Source organism: Micromys minutus (genome assembly GCF_963924665.1).
Source record: "Micromys minutus genome assembly, chromosome: 23".
In the NCBI taxonomy this organism is placed as follows: Eukaryota; Metazoa; Chordata; class Mammalia; order Rodentia; family Muridae; genus Micromys; species Micromys minutus.
Genome location: NC_137958.1, coordinates 24,583,349 through 24,598,292, shown reverse-complemented (window position 1 = coordinate 24,598,292; position 14,944 = coordinate 24,583,349). Strand labels below are relative to the sequence as shown.

Sequence of the window (14,944 nt, the reverse complement as noted above, 5' to 3'; positions counted from 1 at the left end):
ACAAATATCCCTATATATCCTAGCACATCTGAAGTACAAAACTGTGACCTTAAATCTTATATGATAAAGATGACAGAGGCCTTTAAAGACAATATAAGTAATTCCCTTGAAGAAATTCAGGAAAACACTACCAGGTAGAAATCCTCAAATAGAAAACAAATAAGCCTCTTAAAGCAATACAAAAATATAATCAAACAGGCAATGGAAATGAATGAAATTGTCTAAGACCTAAAAATAGCGTCATTGTTGCTTTTTGTTGTTATATTGTTTCCTGTTGTCTTTCTAAACCTGGGTGGTGTTCTCCGATAATTCCCACTGCCCTGATTGCGTGCAGCAGTGGTTCCCTATTGTACCAAACTGCACTTGTTGAAAATGAATGTTACTAAGTGTCCTTAGACCATGTTAACAGGGCTGATTGTTACCCTGACAATCCTGCCTTGTTCTGCCTTGGTCTTTCCCACTTGAGTGAGCTCCTCAGAATCTCACCAGGTGGACCTTTGAAAAAGCTTGCCATGCATTCCTTCTGGGTCCTCCACTGGTTAGAAAAAAGATCCATGACTCCAGGGTAGCTGGATTTAATCCTGCCTTACAATTAATCTAGAGCAGAACAGATAAAACCTTAAACAAGAAATGTAGCCAAAGCAAATGACTTCTGTAACAGAATTATGGAGACTCTCAAAGGCTTTGTATTTATAGCTTCAGAGAAGAAGGACTAACTTGTTTCTGTTTTCCTTCTCTTTTTTTATTTTTTAAGGTGCTGGGGATTGGATCTGGCTGCTCTGTACATGTTAGGCAAGTGTTCTTCCACTAAGTTAAAACCAAGGCTACCCCTTTCTAATGCTGACTCAGACTGCTGTCACTACTTTGTCATCTGCTTACATTGTTGGGGCGGCTTCTGTGGTCTATGCATGTTTTAGCATAAATTTAGTTGAAATTGCAGCCAAAGTAGTTACCTAGAATCGGACTAACTTATAGCCCCTTTAAATGCTTTACAACCACCTGGTCCCTCTTGAATGTCCTCACAGTATTGACTGTCACAGCCCAAGTATTGAAAAGATAATGTTGTCCTGGTGGGGAGGCCCCATGTTGTATGCTCCATTAATTGTTTATCTATTGGTACCTGATATAAGAACATGTTCTTTTAGCTGGATTATAGATTGTTCTAATAAATATTAGTGCAGAACAGTGTTTTAATTTTCTCTTCTTATACACTGATAAATAATGAGAGATGTGTGTATGTACATGTAATTTTTGTCATATATCTAATTCTTTGGCACTGTTTTATCCTCAGTGCAAGTGTCAAAGTATTGATAACTGGTCCTTTAACATAATATTTAGCAATGCCTACACAGATTACAAAGAATGTATTAATGCCATCAGTTTACAATTAATTGTCCCTCCATAAGCAAAGACTTATCTTGTGGTGACTAACTCAATGGCCTCCCATGGAAATGGAATGTATCACAGATAATAAAACGTGACTCTATATAATTTATGAATAGTCTATTGGGTGCTCTGTCTTAGACTAAGATATAATGCTGGACATTGGCCACATTCTAGGATTCTGTTGATTGAAACAGATTCAGAGTTAAGCGACTTAGAAAAAAACTGCTAGAACCATCTGAGAAGACACTGAATATCTTTAAATTTTCACTTTAAGATTCTAGGTGATCCAGTGTCTGTGTAGAAGCAGAAATTTCAAGGACACCAGGTTCTTCTTTTTCTTCTCTAGGGTCTCTCAAATGATAATGGGAGAAAAATGGGAGAGACTCTGAGAGGGGTAACCAGGAGAGGGAGCAGCATTTGGGATGTAAACAAACAAACAAATGGTTTTTTTAAAGAAAGAAAACATTGTTTCCCATTTATCTGATTTTGTTATTTTTATTCTTTCCCCCATTTTATTCATTTGTCAGTTTGGGGTGAAATGTAATATAAATTTAAATTGTGATTTACACAATAAAATTTTTAAGAATTCCCCATTTAATTAATGTTAAATTTAGTAATTTTAAAGCCGTGTTGTTGTAGGCATTATTAGCTATATTTGGGCCTTTAAAACAACACTCCAAATTGTCAGCTATCAAAATGAGTTAAAGAAATAAAATAAACAATTGTCAAAAGAAGAAGCACAAAAGGCTAATAGCTATTACTTAAAGTTGTCAACATCAGCTAAAATGTCAATTAAAAACTATTTGAGAGGCCAGCAGACCATCTGCCACTAGGAACAGCTGAGATCCAGGGACATAGGCCTGGTGAGACACAATGAGAAGACCAAACCTAAGGATAATGGAATAGAAGAGGGCGAACAATAGCAACTAAGAGGCACAGTAAATATCTTCAACAAAATCATAGAAGAAAAATTCCCTAACCTTAAGAATGAGATGACCATGAGCATAAAAGAAGCATACAGAACTCGAAATAGAATGGACCAGAAAAGAAATTCCTCCTGACACATAATAGTCAAAATGCCAAGTGCCCAAGCAAAGAAAGAATACTAAAAGCAGTAAGGGAAAAAGGTCATGTAACATATAAAGGCAGACCAATCAGAATCACACCTGATTTCTCAACAGAGACTATGAAAGCTAGAAGATCCTGCACAGACATCATGCAGACCCTAAGAGAACACAAGTGTCAGCCCAAGCTGCTATACCCAGCAAAACTCTCAATCACCATAGATGGAGAGACCAAGACATTCCAAGACAAAACTAAATTTATACAATATCTGACCACAAACCCAGCACTACAATGAATTATAGGTGGAAAACTCAATACAAGGAGGGAAACTACATCCTAGTAAAAACAAGAAAATATCTAAGCAAGAAAACCAAAAGAAGAAAGACACACAGGCACAATTCTACCTCTAAAAGCAAAACTAGCAGGAATCAGCAACCACTATTACTTAATATCTGTTAACATGTGTATATCTCCCATACTGGCTGTGAACAAGTATTGCACTATCTGTCCATCCTTCCCCAAGTTTGTTTTCTTTTCTTGGTGATGATTCTTCTGACTGGACCAAAGTAGACTCTCAAAGTAGTTTCTTTTTTAATCTTTTTTTAAAAAAATTGATCAACTTTTTTTTAAAAAAACAAAGATAAATGTACAGATTTTTAGCATTTTTGCATAAAAGCATATGAATAATTTTTTTGTCAGTACTTCATTTTTTTAAAGGTTTGATAGTGTGCACTAAAATCTTACAAGTTGCAACGAGTATAAAGTACATGTAAAGCAAGATATAACCTGGAAATAGTCAAAATTTTCTTAGTGTGTAAAGATTAAACATAATTATTTTTCTTTTTTTTCTGGCCTTTGTTTTTCTTGAACTTCATATAATCTGTGAGTTGTTTCTGGGGGTGTTCAGAGCTTTCTGGGGTTAGTATCCATTTATCAGTGACTGCATATTATGTCTGTTCTTTTGTGACTGGGTTATCTCACTCAGGATGATATTCTCTAAATGCATCAATTTTCTTAAGAATTTCCTTAAGTCATTGTTTCTGATAGTTGAGTAGTAATCCATTGTGTAAATGTACCACACTTTTTGTATCCATTCATCTACTGAAGGACATCTCGCTTCTTTCCAGCTTCAGGCTATTATAAATAGAGCTGCTGTGAACATTATGGTGTTTGTGTCTTTGTTGTGTGTTGGAGCTTCTCTTGAGTATATGCCCAGAAGTGGAATAACTGGATCTTCAGGTAGTACTATGTCTAATTTTCTGAGGAATCACCAGACTGATTTCCAGAGTGGTTTGTATCAGTTTAAAACTCCACCAACAGTGGAGATGTGTTCCTCTTTATCCACATCCTCGCCAGGATCTGCTGTCATCTGAATTTTTGATCTTAGCCATTCTGGTTGGTATGAGGTGGAATCTCAGGGTTCTTTTGATTTGCATTTTCCTGATGGATAATGATGCCGAGAACATCCTTAGATGCTTCTCAGCCATTTTATATTCCTCAATTGAGAACTTTTTGTTTAGCTCTGTACCACAATTTTAATAGGGTTGTTTGATTCTCTGGTGTCTAGCTTCTTGAGTTCCTTGTATACCCTGGATATTAGGCTTCTATCAGATGTGGGGTTAGTAAAGATCTTTTCCCAATCTGTTGGCTGCCGTTTTGTTTTCTTGACAGTGTCCTGAGCCTTACAGAAACTTTGCAATCTCATTAAGTCCCATTTGTCGATATTTGACCTTAGAGCATGAGCCATTGGTGTTCTGTTCAGGAAATTTTTTCCTGTGCCTATGTTGAACTTCGACTTCTCCCCTCTTGCATCGTGCCATTTCTTTGGGAAACTGTGACTTTAAATTCATATATCAGCTCTGACAGAAAGTTAATTTTATTATGTTTGAAAAATAATCTTACCATGTATGGTAATGCATCCATGATGTAATTTCAGTTTTTCAGAGGAAGAGGCTTTCAGCAGGTATGAGGACAGTGTGATGCCATTCCCCAAAATACACATGAAAATAGTCTCTAAATAACCCTGGAAAGAAATTAGAAATAATAAAATCTTGTATGTGATTAAAATAATGATTTTATATACAAAAACCTTAGCACTGTTTTTTGTTGTTGTTTTTTCTTTCTTTTTTCTTTTTTGTAAAATATAGTATAAGTGTTGAAGGTATGTTTGAATAGAGTTTAGTACATACTTGTTCATTATTCAACATTATCTAGACTGTCTTAGTTTTCTGTTGGTTAAGATACTAAGTCCCTTTTCTTACAGTTCTTTCTCTGGTAAATACAGACCTAGCATTTACTATGTGAGGGCTACGTAATCAGAAAATCAGAGAATTTGGGTTTATAAATGTGGTTTTAATCCTCAATAATCCAGAAACCAATCTCCTCCCGGAGATTTTACTTGTCAACACTGGGGAGCAATTAATTTTCCCTTTAAGGATACATTGAGTTATAAATAACACAGAGTCCTCTAAACACTCCATAGAGGGCAAATCAAAGGGCAGTACATTTTAGCCCTTGTATCTTAAAAAGTCCCTTGAAGTGAATGATTAAAAACATCTTTCATGACAGAGCTCGGCCCATCTGCCACCCGGACCATCAGTTCCTAAAGTTTTTTTTTTGTTTTTTTTTTTTTAAATAAAATTCCATTTTATGTAATATTCCAATACTATTTTCATGAAACATCATGTCTCAGGCCTAGAATACAAAGATAATCAATTGTACAAATGTTACATAAGAAAAGACTAAATGCAATCTGTCCAATATTATGCAATATTAGATAGAGGTAATATGTCCATAACCTGTTTCTTTCACAAAACTTAGTCATACAAACTTTTATTCAACATCATCAAAAATATATTGTTAATATATTCTTTTTCATATTCAAAATGTTATAACATTTTTATCATTTCTATTTCAGTCAAAAATCTCCAAACACAGAGTTAATAGTATAATTTTAATTTACACTGCTATTAAATAACAATTAATTGCATCATTATTAGATATTTAGTATAACTGTCATAGGTCATATTTCTGGATATAATCTTTTTTTAATTTTAACATCTTTATTTTACAAAACAAAGATAAATGTACAGATTTCAAGCATTTTCTGCGTAAAATTATACATTTTTGTCAGTACTTTTTTTCAGATTTTAAAATAATTTTTACATAAATCTATATGAATAGTCAGTACTTGATTTTTCTAAAGGTTTGAGTGTATGCATTGAAAACCCAATAGTTACAATGAGCACAAAGTACATGCAAAACAAAATGTTACATGAAAATAGTCAAAGTTTTCTTGTTGTGTAAAGATTTTTTGGTTTTGTTTTGTTTTCTTTATTTCTTGGTCTTCCTACGGTCTGTGAGTTGTTTCTGGGGCAGTGCTAGCCTCTGGGGGTTAATATTCCACTATCAGTGACTGCATATTATGTCTGTTCTTTTGTGACTGGGTTATCTCACTCAGAATGATATTCTCTAGATGCAGCCATTTTCTTAAGAATTTGGTCAAGTCATTGTTTCTGGTAGCTGAGTAGTATTCCATTGTGTAAATGTACCACAATTTTTGTATCCATTCATCTTCTGAAGGACATCTGGGTTCCTTCCAACTTCTGGCTGTTATATATAGAGCCGCTATGAACATTGTGGTGCATATATCTTTGTTGTGTACTAAGGTGTCTCTGGGGTATATGCCCAAAAGTGAAATAGCTGGGTCTTCAGGTAGTATTATGTCCAATTTTCTGAGGTATCGCCAGACTGATTTCCAGAGTGGTTGTATTAGTTTGCAAGCCCACCAACAGTGGAGAAGTGTTCCTCTTTCTCCTCAACCTCACCAGCATCTTTTGTCATCTGAGTTTTGGATCTTGGCCAATCTGACTGGTGTGAGGTGGAATCTCAGGGTTGTTTTGATTTGCATTTCCCTGATGGCTAAGGATGTTGAGCACTTCCTCAGGTATTTCTCAGCCATTCGATATTCCTCAACTGAGAAAGTTGTGTTTAGTTCTGTACCCCATTTTTTAATAGGGTTATTTGATTCTCTGGTGTCTAGCTTTTTGAGTTCTTTGTATACCTTAGATATTAGGCCTCTATCTGATGTGGAGTTGGTAAAGATCTTTTCCCATTCTGTTGGCTGCCGTTTTGTTTTCTTGACAATGTCCTTAGCCTTACAGAAACTTTGCAATCTCATTAAGTCCCATTTGTTAATCTTTAACCTTAGAGCTTGAGCCATTGGTGTTTTGTTCAGAAAATTTTCTCCTGTGCCTATATGTTCTAAAGTTTTCCCTACTTTCTCATCTAATATTTTCAGTGTATCTAGTTTAATGTGGAGATCTTTGATCCACTTACACTTGAGCTTTGTACAAGGAGATAAGAAAGGGTCTATTTTCATTCTTTTGCATGCTGAGTGCCAGTTGGACCAGCACCATTTGTTGAATAGGCTGTCTTTTTTCCACTGAATGTTTACGGCTCCTTTGTCGAAAATCAGGTGACCATATACATGAGGGCTCATTTCTGGATCTTCTATTCTATTCCATTGATCCACATGCCTATTTCTGTACCAGTACCATGCAGTTTTCAGCACAATTGCCTTGTAATATAGCTTGAGGTCAGGGATAGTGATTCCCGCAGATGTTTTCTTGTTGTTGAGGATGGATTTCGCTATTCTGGGTCTTTTGTTGTTCCATATGAAATTGCACATTGATCTTTCCAATTCCATGAAGGAATGTGATGGAATTTTGATGGGGATTGCCTTGAATCTGTAGATTGCTATTGGTAGGATGGCCATTTTTAAAATGTTGATCTTTCCAATCCATGAGCAAGGGAGATCTTTCCATTTTCTGAGATCCTCCTCAATTTCCTTCTTTAGAGGTTTGAAGTTCTTGTCGTACAGGTCCTTCACTTCCTTAGTTAGAGTCACACCAAGGTATTTCATAGTTTTTGTGACGATTGTGAAGGGTACCTTTTCCCTAATTTCTTTCTCCACATGTTTGTCCTTTGAATATAGGAAGGCTACTGATTTCTTTGAGTTAATTTTGTATCCAGCCACTTTGCTGAACTTGTTTATCAGCTGTAGGAGTTCTCTGGTGGAATTTTTGGGGTCACTTAAGTACACTGTCATGTCATCAGCAAAGAGTAATGTTTTTATCTCTTCCTTTCCGATTTGTATCCCCTTGATCTCCTTTTGCTGTCTAATTGCTCCAGCCAGGACTTCCAGTACTATGTTGAATAGGTAGGGGAAGAGTGGGCAGCCTTGTTGAGTACCTGATTTTAGTGGGATTGCTTCAAGTTTCCCACCATTAAGTTTGATGTTGGCTGTTGGTTTGCTGTATATTGCTTTTATTATGTTTAAATATGGACTTTGGATTCCTGTTCTTTCCAGGACTTTTAACATGAAGGGGTGTTGAATTTTGTCAAATGCTTTCTCAGCATCTAGTGAGATGACCATGTGATTTTGTTCTTCAAGTTTGTTTATATGGTGGATTGCATTGATGGATTTCCTTATATTAAACCATCCCTGCATCCCATGAAAGGGTGTTGAATTTTGTTTCCCCAGTAATGAATAAAAAGTGTCCTTCCTTATCTTTGTTGATAACTTTTGGTTGGAAATTTACTTTATTCGATATTAGAATAGCCACTCCAGCTTGCTTCTTGGGGTTGTTTGCTTGGAAGTTTTTTTTCCACCCTTTTACTCTGAGATAGTGTCTGTCTTTGTCTCTGAGATGAGTTTCCTGTATGCAGCAAAAGGCTGGATTTTGTTTATGTATCCAGTCTGATAGCCTAAGTCGGCCAATCTGCCACCTGGACCAGTGGAGATCCAGGGACACAGACCAGAAACAAGGGAAAGGCAAGAACATATCAATGACAACAAGATGGCAAGAGGAAAGCGAAAGAGTATATTCCAAGGAAACCAAGACAACCTGGCAACACCAGAACCCAGCTCTTCCATAACAGCAAACATTGGAATGCCAAACACTCCAGAAAAAGAAGAAGCAGACCTGAAATCATACCTCAAGACGCTGATAGAGATACTTAAACAAGAACGGGAGGAAAAGCAAAAAGAATCAGAAGCTTTTAAAAAGGTAACAAGAAAAACACTCAAAGAACTCAAAGAACTAGAGAAAAACAGAACCGAAGAGACGAAGGAATGGAAAAGTAAATTTAAAATGGAAATTGACACAATAATGAAAACACTAAAAGAGATAACCTTAAAGGTAGAACACCTAAAAAGGAAACCAGGAGTCATAGAAGCAAGCATTTCCAATAGACTATAAGAGATGGAAGAGAGAATCTCGGGGGCAGAAGACAACATTGTAAACATAGACAAAACAGCCAGAAAAGATGTAAAAAACAAAAAGCTCCTAACACAAAATGTCCAGAAAATCCAGGACACAATGAGAAGACCGAACCTAAGGATAATAGGAATAGAAGAGGGAGAAGAATATCAACTAAGAGGCACAGTAAATATCTTCAACAAAATCGTAAAAGAAAACTTCCCTACCCTTAAGAATGAGATGACCATGAGCATAAAAGAAGCCTTCAGAACTCCAAATAGGTTGGACCAGAAAAGAAATTCCTCCTGACACATAATAGTCAAAACACCAAGTGCCCAAGGCAAAGAAAGAATACTAAAAGCAGTAAGGGAAAAAGGTCAGTTAACATATAATGGCAGACCAATCAGAATCACACCCTCTTTCTCAACAGAGACTATGAAAGCTAGAAGATCCTGGGCAGACGTCATGCACACCCTAAGAGAGCACAAGTGCCAGCCCAAGTTGCTATACCCAGCAAAACTATCAATCACCATAGATGGAGAGATGAAGATATTTCAAGACAAATCAAAATTTACACAATATCTGACCACAAACCCAGCACTACAACAAATTATAGGCGGAAAACCCAATACAATGAGGGAAAATACATCCTAGTAAAAACAAGAAAACCAAAAGAAGAAAAAGACACAGACACAACTCAACCCACAAAAGCAATAATAGCAGGAAACAGAAACAACTATTTCTTGATATCTATTAACATAAATGGACTCAACTCCCCAATAAAGATACATAGGCTATCAGTCTGGATACATAAACAAAATCTAGCATTTTGCTGCATACAGAAAACTCATCTCAGAGGCAAAGACAGACACTATCTCAGAGTAAAAGGGTGGGAAAAAAACTTCCAAGCAAACAGCACCAAGAAGCAAGCTGAAGTGGCTATTCTAATATTGAATGAAGTAAATTTCCAACCAAAAGTTATCAAAAAAGATAAGGAAGGACACTTTTTACTCATTACCAGGAAAATCTGTCAGGAGGAACTCTCAATCCTTACCATATATACTCCAAATAAGAAAGCACCCACATTCATAAAAGAAACCCTACTAAAGCTCAAAAAATAATTTCACACCACACAATAATAATGGGAGACTTTAATACCCCACTCTCTCCAATGGACAGATCATGGAAACAGAAACTGAACAAGGACACCGTAAAACAAGCAGAGACTTTGAAAAAACTGGAATTAATAGATATCTATACAACATATCATCCTAAAGTAAAAGAATACACCTTCTTCTCATCACCCCATGGCACCTTCTCAAAAATTGACCACATAATTGGACACAGAATGAGCCTCAATCGATATAAGAAGACTGAAATTCTCCCATGCATCCTCTCAGATCACCATGGTTTACGGCTGGTCTTTAACAACAACAAAGAGAACAAAAAGCTCACATACACATGGAAACTAAACAACGCTCTGTTAAACCACAGCAGGGTCAAAGAAGAAATAAAGAAAGGAATTAAGGATTTTCTAGAATTCAACGAAAAGGAAAACACAACATACCCAAACCTATGGGATGCAATGAAAGCAGTACTGAGAGGAAAACTCATAGCCCTAAGTGCTTCCAAAAAGAAACTTGAGAGAGCTTACATCAGCAACTTGACAGCACAGTTAAAGGCTCTAGCATAAATAAAAGTGAAAACAGAATACAACAATCCACTTAGGAGATAATAAAAGCAATTCTAAAGGAAATGTTTATAGCCTAAGCAACTACATTAAAAAATTAAAAGACAACAAGTAAATGACTTAATGATGCACCACAAGAATTTGAAGAGGTGAAAACAGGACAAACCTCAACCCAGCAGATTCCAAAAAACTTCAAAAATCGAAGCATATAAAGAAATGGAAACAAAGAGAAGAAGACAAATGTTTGGTGACTGTAAGAGCTGGTTCTTCAGGAAGATAGGCAAGATTGACAGATCACTGGTGCAACTAACCAAACGAGAGAGAGAGAGAGAGAGAGAGAGAGAGAGAGAGAGAGAGAGAGAGACTATGCAGCAGACCCCAAAGAAACACAGAATGCTCTAAGTGAATACTTCAGAAACCTTTATTCTATTAAGGTAGAAATTGGAAATAAATGAATGAATTTTTCGATTCTTCCAAATCACCAAAGTTATTGGAATAGGTGTGTGTGCATGTGCATGCTCGCTTGTACACACATGTGTGCCCATGTGTATGAAGCTCATAAAGTAGTCTTTTCCATACATCTTTACATCCATTCTTGGTATTAGTTATCTCTCTCCAAACGCTCTGCCTTATGTCTTCATATTCTCCTCTATGAATCTCTCCCTTACTCTTCAGAAATAAGTCATATTTAAAGTTTATAGCATAACCTACTTGTAGAGCCCTCAACATTACCTAACATGAATACACCAGCATGAGGATGTCAGAGAAAAAAAGACAGATACAGAAAGTCATGTGAGTGTGGCTTGATCAAATGAATAGGTAGGTTGTTTCTAAGCATTTTTCCAAATGAATCTGTGCCTTCGAGTTCATAAGCATGTTAGTTTGTTCCTGAAGAGTTAGTCTGTAAGAAATTCTATTCCCCCAGGCTGTCCTGAAGGACATCACAGTATCATTTACACACAGTCACTCAGTACTTTTAACTTCTTCAGGATCTATCTGCTGATAAAATTTTTTCCTGATATTTATATTTTATGAAATTTAGTTTGCTTAAAAATATTTCAACAAGGGCTGGAGAGGTGTCTCAGCGGTAAAGAGCACTGACTGCTCTCTTCCAGAGGTCCTGAGTTCAATTCCCATCAACCTCATGATGGCTCACAACCATCTGTAATGGGATTTGATGTTCTCTTCTGATGTGTCTGAAGAGACCAAAAGTGTACTCGTAAATATAAAATAATTAAAAATATTTCAACAAATATATGTTATGTTTGTTGATCATTTAATGTCCTGGAAAATATTTTGATTATAAGTAAGATCCAATTGTATTACTAAAAAAATATATTATAAATAAGAAGGACAATTCTAAAGGTTTTTGAAGATATTGTGTGTCATGATACTGCTAAATTTAAAAAAAAAGAATAATTATAAACAGTTGGAGAGGACGAATGGGAACAATTATCTTTGTTAGTGTACCCGTGTGAATTCTTTGGTGTCTTTTAAACAGTAAAAGCAGCATATGGACACTGTGAGATTAGAATGTTAAAACTGGAAGGGATGTAAATATCATCTATTCTAGTCAACATTACATTTTTCATGGATGAGAAAGCTGGGGCCTGAGGAGATGAAAGGTCTACCCAGTAATCACAACAAGATAGGGGCAGATCCAAGAATAAACCCAGGGTGTCCCAGTTGCTAGCCTTGGTCTTTCAAGAGATAGCACAGTATGTGCTGTCCATGCACCATGTCCCATCCTACTCACTGAATAGGTAAACGTGGTGAAAGCCGAGTCTTTGCTGAGCTGAAACAAAACCATTCAGTGCCTGGAGCAGCAGTGAGCACTGGATGGGCATTCACATTCAGCCACTGGCATAGACCAGCTGCATAAGACAGAAGAAAATGTGGTCAAACATTATCCAGACCACAAAGTTCTAAAAAGAATCCTTCCCATGTTTTCTTCTCCACGTGATAGAAGTAGAGGTTTGCAGATATGCCATATTAGAAACTGCTGCAGGGGCTTGAGATAAAGCTCAGCGAATAATGTTTGTCGAGGATGCACAGTGCATGCACATTGTTTTGGGCTCTCTCCTCCTAGGCCCCAGAAAAAGGAAGAAAGAAAATGAGAAACAGTGAAAAAAAAGGGACAGAAGGGGTAGGAAGGGTGAAGAAAGGGGAGAAGGGTGAGTTAGCCTTCAATCATGATCCAAAGAACTTACACAGAAACAGAAAATGTTTGGCATCATAAAGACAATTTATTAAGTAAAGTGGCAATATTAGACCTCATAAATTCTCAGAATGCAAATTATAAGTTTTAAAATATAGGCATCTGGTAGATAAATGTGAGGCTCACTCTAAGAAAAATTGACTGGTAAAGTTAAGCAGAGCCTCTAAGCTGGATCTCCATGCACAGTCAATGGCAGTTGAGAAGTCTAACGTGCGTCTTACCTTCTGACTATACTCCCATATAATCTCACATTGCTACTAAATATGAGAATTCACGGTGAACATTGATGAACATTCAAAAAGCTCAACCAAAATTCAACTGTAGATCTCAATCTCATTGAAAAATCATGTGATTTAAAACTATAACTTTACCCATTGCATGCTCATACTTTAAAAATGTGGTGACTTTCTGTGCCCCAGGTGTTGAAAAATAGATGCTCTTTTATGGTTCGGTTAAGCCATTTTCAAATTTTTTTTTATTCATTTTTTGTGAATTTCACATCATGAACCAGGGTTCCCTCATCTTCTTGTCCTATTGTATTTGCCCTCTGCCCATGCAGCCTCACCCCAAAATAAAACACACACAGATACACACACACACATACACATACAGAGAGAGAGAGAGACAGAGACAGAGAGAGAGAGAGACAAGAAAGAGGAAAAAGAGACAGAGAGGAGAGAGAGGAGAGAAGAGAGAGACAGAGACAGAGAGAGACAGAGAGAAGAAAGAGAATAAACAAAACAAAGCACAGTGTGTCCCACAGTGTGTCCCTCTGTCCACATTTTCACTTGCAAATGTTCACTGCAAAGTATCATTGGTTTGGTTTGAGGTCTTTGGCTTCTGTGATACCATTAATATTATAATCCTCACTGGGACTCCTCTCTGATATTGTTATTGCCCTACGTCATGGATGTAATGCAGCTCTGGATCAGCACGAGTAGCCCTTTGAGACACCCCAATAGTTCAGAGATGATGTAGGTTTTGGAATGGGCCAACTCAAAGCCCTGGATCTGGGCCAGCCTAACAGATAAGCTGATCAGTATGCCATCTCTCCCTTATCCAAACCACAAGGAAAAGCTCTTCAGCACTACTCTGGGTAGGCTGCACAATGCCACCATCTGCATGACATAGTCATCTGTTCCTCTCTCATGCCCTCAGGCCAGCTCACCAGCACCCATGCCACCAGAGCCAGCTCAATTATGCTACCAGTCAAGGTGAGGGACCACTAGAGAGGGACTGGGTATTTAGTGTATAGTATAGTTGGTATAGTTAACTGTGGCCCAGAGACAATCAGCAAATGGGAACCTGGAGAGATGGCTCAGTTATCCTGCAAGTACAAGGACCTGAATTCAATCCCAGTTTCCATGTAAAAAGCTAATCACAGCATCATATTCTTGTAATCCTACCACTGGGGGGGGGGGAGAGAGAATGAATGAATGAACAGATGAGGCATGGGGATAGGAACGGTACATAAATTGCATTGTGTACCTTCTTTTTCCTTTAAATTTTGAAAATATTTTAAGTATCACTAACAAGAACTAGATGGGTGGAACTTAACCAAAGAACTTGAATAAATTTAATTGGAGTTTCCCAAGAAGGCTGAGGTGGGTGTGAGACTAAGAGAGTTGCACAGGAGTCCTGGGTAGGTGAGTGGCTGTCAGTGTACTTGGATGACCACAGCAGTCCCAGAGAGAGGAGAGGCAGATGCTGCCCAAAGCAAAAGCAATGAGTTCACAATTGGGCCTGAGACTGACAGGAGAGAAGAAGGTGGTTGAACTCAGCTATTTTGAATTCTTGAGTTTCTCAAATGCATGTTGATATACAGAATCCGGATCTATAATAAAACTCTTGAGAATACCTTTTGATCTTAGTGAACATCACACATGCTTTATGCCGATAAGGTGAGGTGATGATTGTAACTGGGTGTAAAAACTAGTGCAAATAGGTACCTTCTTAGGAATCAATACACAGATGTGCCTAACTGTACTGTCAGAGAGCAAATGTTGTAGATTCTTCAACGTATCTATTTCCAAGTAACTCCAGAGAAATGTAAACTTAACAAAAAACCGAAAAACTAAAAACTATTCATAGTTTGTTTACATCCAACTAACAATGTCAATCTTACACTTGGTTACTATTTTTAAAAAATGACATAGACAAAAAGATGGACCCATAATTCTCTACTTCAATGGTTGGATGAACAAAGCATAGTTTCCTTCCCAAGGTTGTTGCCATAAATAGTTAGACATCTCTAGAGACTTCCAAGGCTGTTGACTACTTGCTTCTCTGTAAACCTAAATGCTATCTTCTGTTTGATATAAA

At 37.0% G+C, this 14,944-nt stretch overlaps 1 pseudogene across 1 annotated transcript; it reads left to right on the top strand.

Moving 5' to 3' along the window:
- Positions 1-289: 289 nt before the first annotated feature.
- LOC308435654 (torsin-1A-interacting protein 2-like) lies at positions 290-649 on the top strand (annotated as a pseudogene). The gene has a single exon. The product of its transcript is annotated as a torsin-1A-interacting protein 2-like (transcript).
- The last annotated feature ends 14,295 nt before the right edge of the window (positions 650-14,944 follow it).